The sequence below is a fragment of the Euprymna scolopes genome, chromosome 44 (assembly GCF_053919585.1).
Source record: "Euprymna scolopes isolate OS-2025 chromosome 44, ASM5391958v1, whole genome shotgun sequence".
Classification (NCBI taxonomy): Eukaryota; Metazoa; Mollusca; class Cephalopoda; order Sepiida; family Sepiolidae; genus Euprymna; species Euprymna scolopes.
Window position 1 is genome coordinate 2,934,915 of NC_136525.1, and position 6,576 is coordinate 2,941,490.

Below are 6,576 nucleotides of genomic sequence, written 5' to 3' on the forward strand. Positions count from 1 at the left end.
CCGTAAACACGTGCATGTATACCAAAAATGTAGGTAATAAATTGTTGATTTTGGTTTTTTGGGTTGACGATATATTACTCGCCTCAAACTGTGACAACACTTTAAGAAATGTTAAAAATGAATTAAATAAATTTTAAAATGGCCGATCTTGGACGACTGTCATGGCTCCTCGGTATAAAATTTACCTGTGAAAATGAAACTATAACTATGAACCAATCACGATACATTGAGAAAATTCTGCTCAAGTTCGGAAAGCAAGATTGTAAGCCGCGTTCAACTCCTGTCGAAATGGACATAAATAAAAATATAGGGACCGAAACAAAAATTCATAGATAACCGATTATACAGGGAAATGGTAGGAAGCCTCATCTACTTGATGACCGCAACAAGGCCTGACATGTTACACTGTAACAAAACTATTTCAAAACTTATCGAAACTGACAATTAAAGACCTTAATCGTGCAAAACAAATCCTTCGTTACCTAAAAGGAACCAAGCAACAATCTTTAAGATTTAAAAAAATCCACATATCCTCTAAATTTAGAAGGCTTCTCGGATTCAGGCTAACTGAGGATAGAAAAAGTATAGCGGGGTATTGTTTTAGACTGTCAAAGACTACTGGACCTATGATCTCTTGGAAAACTAAAGCAACAAATTGTTGCCCTTTCTACTTGTGAAGCAGAATATGTGGCTCTTACACATTCCGTGCAGGAGGCAATTTTTCTAAACACCCTTCTAAAATCTACTTTAACACCAGATCTAAGTAAAAAACCTATAGTAATTCATTGTGATAATCAGAGCAGTATCTTATTAGCAAATAATTCTATGATTCATCAAAGGTTGAAGCATATTGATATCAGATATCATTTTGTAAGGGATGAAATAAGAAAAAAATCTATTACTCTTACTTATGCGACGTTTTGATTGGTTGTTTAGCACATCCGTTGGTTATAAAAATGATTGCCGAAACCATTCGTCTCATAACCCCATCGGGGGTCAAAAACTTTTTACAATCATCCTGAGCAGTTCCCTGTTATTCGTGGCAATCCAGCGATGCATTTTGACGGTGCTGGCAATGGTCCTGTTCTCATAATTTAGATCGGTAGAGAGCATGAGTTGTACAGCGGCGCATCTCCAATCTTGCTTGTTGAACATTGTGTCACTTTCAGACATGATAGACTAGTCCTATCACACAACTGGCCAACTAGTAGATGGCCGGCAAAAAAAAAAAAAAAAAAAGATAACCTGTTTTCATCAAATGGAAATGGAATAATGTCATCTTTTCTAGGGAGACAATTTTATCATTCCACCATATATATAGTCTAAAGAAGCTTTGAATAAAAAAATGCAAAAATAAAAATAAAGAATGCAGTTTAAATTCCCGGATGTAAAAAAAATATATTAACTTTAACCTATCGCAGACTTAGCACCTACATGATCCAACTTCAAAAATGTTGATAATGACCAAAGAGAATTCATTTATATAAGAAAAAAAAAAAAAAAAAAAAAAGCCTTAACTAAAATTGTTAAATAGAAATAGACATAGCATTTGCATAAGCCGATTTCGAAAAAGTCTTCAATTTTAAAACAGAATTTAACTACATAAGGATGAAAAGAGAAAACCTTAACTAAAATTTTGTTAATAGAAAACGGGGATCATACGCTGCTTACCATATAAAATGATTTAAATAAAATGTACGGAAATTTCTCGAGAGCTCTTAAAAATTAATTTTGCCAGTAATATTGTTTTGTATACTATCGATTTCTCCTGACGAGATGATAGCCGAAACAGCTCTCGAGAAATTTCTGTACATTCTATTTAAATAATTATATATATATATATATATATATATATATATATATATATATATATATATAAATAAAATGAAAATTACAATTGAATTTACCAAAATAGTTATGTCTCGGAAGTAGAGTGAAAAGCACATCTTATTTTTCTTTGATTAATATTATTTTTTTTCCTTGTACACATGTTTGTGAATTATTCCATGGATTTCTGCCTTTGGATTATTATGGACCATCTTCTTCCAATTACAGGATTTCTTTGGATTTTACTTGTACAAATGGACATTCTTTTAACTTTCTTGAAGTTTTACATTTGGATTTTACCGTCACTGGATTCTTTATCTTCCACCAGACTATCCATCCATGTGTAATCACCCTTTTCTTTACCATATTCCCTCTGCTTAACTTATTTTGTTTTCAAGTAAGATCTTTGACTTATTTGTTGTTTCATCAAATACTTCTGCATGCAAAATCTGATCCCGCATTTTTCTAATTCCTACCCTCTGATGAGAAGGAGAGTATTTCTTCGAAACTCCGCGGATTAAGGACTATCCATTTATCTAGTGTTTCCTTTTCAGATTAAATAAGTTTTTAACTCATTTCAAAGTGTTTTTTAACATATTTTATTTATTGTTTGCTCATTATATATATATATATATATATATATATATATATATATAATCAACCATTAATAGTTGAAATGCTGGATGGGATTGAACCTGGTCCTACACTTGTTATAGTAAGAATTTTTCATTTTATATCAAGGTAAAATATAATATATAATAGTGGTTGCAGTAAGATGAAGGTTTTATACCTCCATCAAAAAAAAATAAAATTTTGGAAAAATAAAATAAACAACAAAAAAAATCAAAAGGAGTTTTATTTTTTTTATGGGGTGGATATTTATTTATTTATTTATTTATTTTTTAGGAATGGGGTATTTTTTCTATTTTTAATGGTTTTTTTTTTTTTTTTTTTTTCAAACTTGCAACAAATTGTTTTTGTTGAGATCTTTAAATTTTTTTTTTTAATTTTTTTTTTAATTTTTTTTTTTTTTAATTTTTTTTTTTTTAACATTTTTTTTTTCTTTTTTGTTGTCTATTTTAGTATCTGATTATGGTTGATTGGAATTAAAATAATAAAAAAAAACTGTCCCACCCAAAATTCTCATCAAAATTTTTTTTTTTTTTCAAACTTTTCCTTTTTTTCATTTATTTCTTTCATAAAAAAAGACATTTTTTTTTCTTGTGATTTAGAATTCTTTTTTATTTCATATCACTTCCCATTTCATTTACAATTTTTTGTTTGTATCAACCAAAAAAAAAAAAAATGAAAGAAAAAAATGAAAAGAAAAAATTAAATAAAAACATGTTCTTTTTTTCAAATAAGAATTTTTTTTTCATTTCTGTTGAGTGGAAAAGAAGTTCAATCTCCAACATTTCGACAGATGACGCAACACATTTCATCTCTTGCAATTCTTGACTAATTTATGTTGGAAAGCTATTTGGAGCTCATAAGAAAAAATTTTTTTAATAAAACCTATTCTGTGCCATTTTATTCATTCTGTGATATTTTATACATTTTAAAATAATAAAATTCATACAAAACTAAACTGACAAAATGTGCATCATTTTTTAAATTTAAAACAACCTTATAAAAAAAAAAAAATCTAAACAACCTTATAAAAAAAAAATTTTAAACAACCTTATAAAAAAAAATTTTAAACAACCTTATAAAAAAAAATTTTAAACAACCTTATAAAAAAAAATTTTAAACAACCTTATAAAAAAAAATTTTAAACAACCTTATAAAAAAAAATTTTAAACAACCTTATAAAAAAAAATTTTAAACCACCTTATAAAAAAAAAATTTTAAACAACCTTATAAAAAAAAAAAATTTTTAAACCACCTTATAAAAAAAAACTTAAGTCATTTCACACATGATAAACTTGAATTACAAAATGACAATCGATTTATCAGGTACTTTAACCATAAAATTCTGAATTTTTGAGATGAGACGTGAATGTTTCTATTATTTTGCTGGGTCATTATCAGATGAGTAACAAGTGCTTTGTGTAGATCAATAAAGTTAAGCAACATTGAGCCTGGTCATTATCAGATGGGTGATCAGTTGTGAATACCAAGTGTTTTTTGTAGATCAATAAAGTTAAGCAATTATTCCTATCTTGGGTGTTGTTGGTATAACGGTTTGCGTTGCGTTTTTTTTTTTTTTTTTCAATCAAAATACACGTGGGTATCGATCTGTTTTGTAAAACACTTTTTTCACTAATATTAACAATCAACATATCCCGAAAAATTGAGTCATAGGAAAACCTAAAAAAAAAAAATATCTTAGTGATCCCTGATGATTGAACTTTCTTTATGATTTATCGACCCACCCTCAAATCCACGGATCGAATTCTTAGTAGAGAAAAAGGAAACATTTTTTCAACACTCTAAGAAGGTTGCAGGATACAACGACCGAAAGGTCGTGCTAATAAAACCCAAGATGAAAATATTTGTCCGATTAATCAAAATAAAAACTTTAACCATGTGAATAAAAATCATTACGGTTTTCTAAAAAAACAATGTACAACACATTTTGTTGTTGTTTTTTTAACACTAAACATAAGTGAATAATGAATATTTCCACATAAATATATATATATATATATATATATATATATATATATATATATCGTTTAAGATGAACCAGACTATATTAATAAAGGAAATCCAAAACTATATTAGCAATGTATAAAATGTATTTATAATTACATACAATAAATATATATTAAAAAAAAAAAAAAATTTTAAAAAAAATGTATATATGTAAAAATATTTTTAACCTTTATATATCTAATTTTAAATAAGAATGTAAATATACTAAATACTAATCATAGTGGGGATGATAAGTAGTTAAATGGATTAATCCTAATCTTATAAATACAAGACTGATAAATTAAAAAATTAAAAAAATGTATCCATTTTAAACGTGGAAATTGATGAATCGCACAGGTAAGAAATTCATTTTTATAGTATGAAAAGGTTAGTAATTGCAATTAAGAATAGTAAATTGGATCAAATGTTTGTAACATGTCTTCTTCCTAAGATTAAGGGAGGTGGTGTTTGATCAACACTGCTGTAGGAGCCATGATGTAATATACTGTTTTGTTTTTAAATCCCCTAAACAGTGTTTCATGGTAAACAACTGATGATCCCTTGAAAAATAAATTATTGGTATTATAGTAAATTTGAGAGCGAGTTGATGCAGTGATTGCAGGTGATTAAATGACTTACTGACTAGATGGTTTTCTAACGAATGATAAAAAATATTTTTTTTGTATAGTTTTAAGGGTTAAAAACTTCCAAGACTATATATATATATATATATGTATATATATATATATATACACACCATTTTTATGAAGCGATACTCTTTGTGTAAACAAATTGAGCTTAGGTACTTTGGACAATGTCAAAACATTGTTAATTCACCGCCCACATAGCAGCAGCCGTATAGCTCAACGGTTAGAAACTCCGACTGTTGTTTGGTCGATTGGGTTTCGATCCTGGCTTGAGGTAGTTGCTTGTCTAGCCGCACTGATGAGCTGTGAAACAGCGAAACGGTATTGTATGTGGATGACTATATATTTATATGTGTGTGTGTGTGTGTGTGTGTGACTAATACATTTATATGTAATTTAACAACTTGTGACATCGATTACATATAAATAACATGAAGTCCTCAATACTTCAATACTAGAGCTATAGTTTTCTTTCTATATACAACGTTAATTAATGCAATCTATATAATTATAAAACTCAGATTAGCTTCCTTGCTTGGGCGTTTAAACCATCCATCCGGTTTATGACATACGGTTTTAAAAATTTGTCTGCTTACCTATTTCATGGCCGCTCTGTCTTAAGTTCGATATTAAAAGCCACTGCTGCTATTCAAAAAGGTCAACAATATTTTTTTTGTTTTAACTTATTTTGATAACATTTTTTGGGTTTGTATTACTGTACACATAGATTCGAAAAAGTTGTCAAAAAACAAATATATAACAAATAAATGTTATCAAAGGCAAGATAAGTTACTTTTCTACCAAACTGGATATATTTTTCGTGTTTTTATTCAATGTAACATGTTTATTCAGCTCGAAAACCATACGGTGTTTACCGATGTATTGGAACATTCAAGATGGCATCTTATTCTCTCTTTAACACGGTAAGTGTGGGAAAAGATGTTATAAATAAAAAACCGGATAAAATACTGTTAAAAACTCGCTCAATATATGTTACCGTGACATAGGTTGACATATATTCGGCGGGTTTTTATTAGTATTTTGTATAGTTTTTTATTTTTAACACCTTTTTCCATACTTACGGTGTTAAATAGGGTGTGAGACGCCATCTTGAATTTTCCAATACATCGGTAAACACTGCATGTTTTTTGAGCTGAATAAATATGTTACATTGAATAAAAACACAAAAAATATATCCAGTTTGGTAGAAAAGTAACTTATCTTGCCTTTGATAACATTTATTTGTTATATATTTGTTTTTTGACAACTTTTTCGAATCTATGTGTACAGTAATACAAACCCATTTTCCTTACAAATAAATGTAATTTAACCCCCTTGAGTTAAAAAAAAAAAACTGATTTAAATATAAATATACAATATACAACTATTATCATATTTATAAGCATATTTACTGCTGTTGATTCTGATTGTTGTTTGTACAGCACATTTTGTTGTTGTTTTTTTT

The 6,576-nt window shown here is 28.0% G+C and overlaps 1 long non-coding RNA gene across 1 annotated transcript; it reads right to left on the bottom strand.

The window, feature by feature from the left end:
• Window positions 1-3,038: 3,038 nt before the first annotated feature.
• On the bottom strand, window positions 3,039-6,142 carry LOC145268650 (uncharacterized). The gene is made up of 2 exons (XR_013864910.1): window positions 3,658-6,142; window positions 3,039-3,557 (listed from the first exon to the last, which is right to left on the bottom strand). It is a non-coding gene; the product is annotated as an uncharacterized LOC145268650 (long non-coding RNA).
• Between the last annotated feature and the right edge of the window lie 434 nt (window positions 6,143-6,576).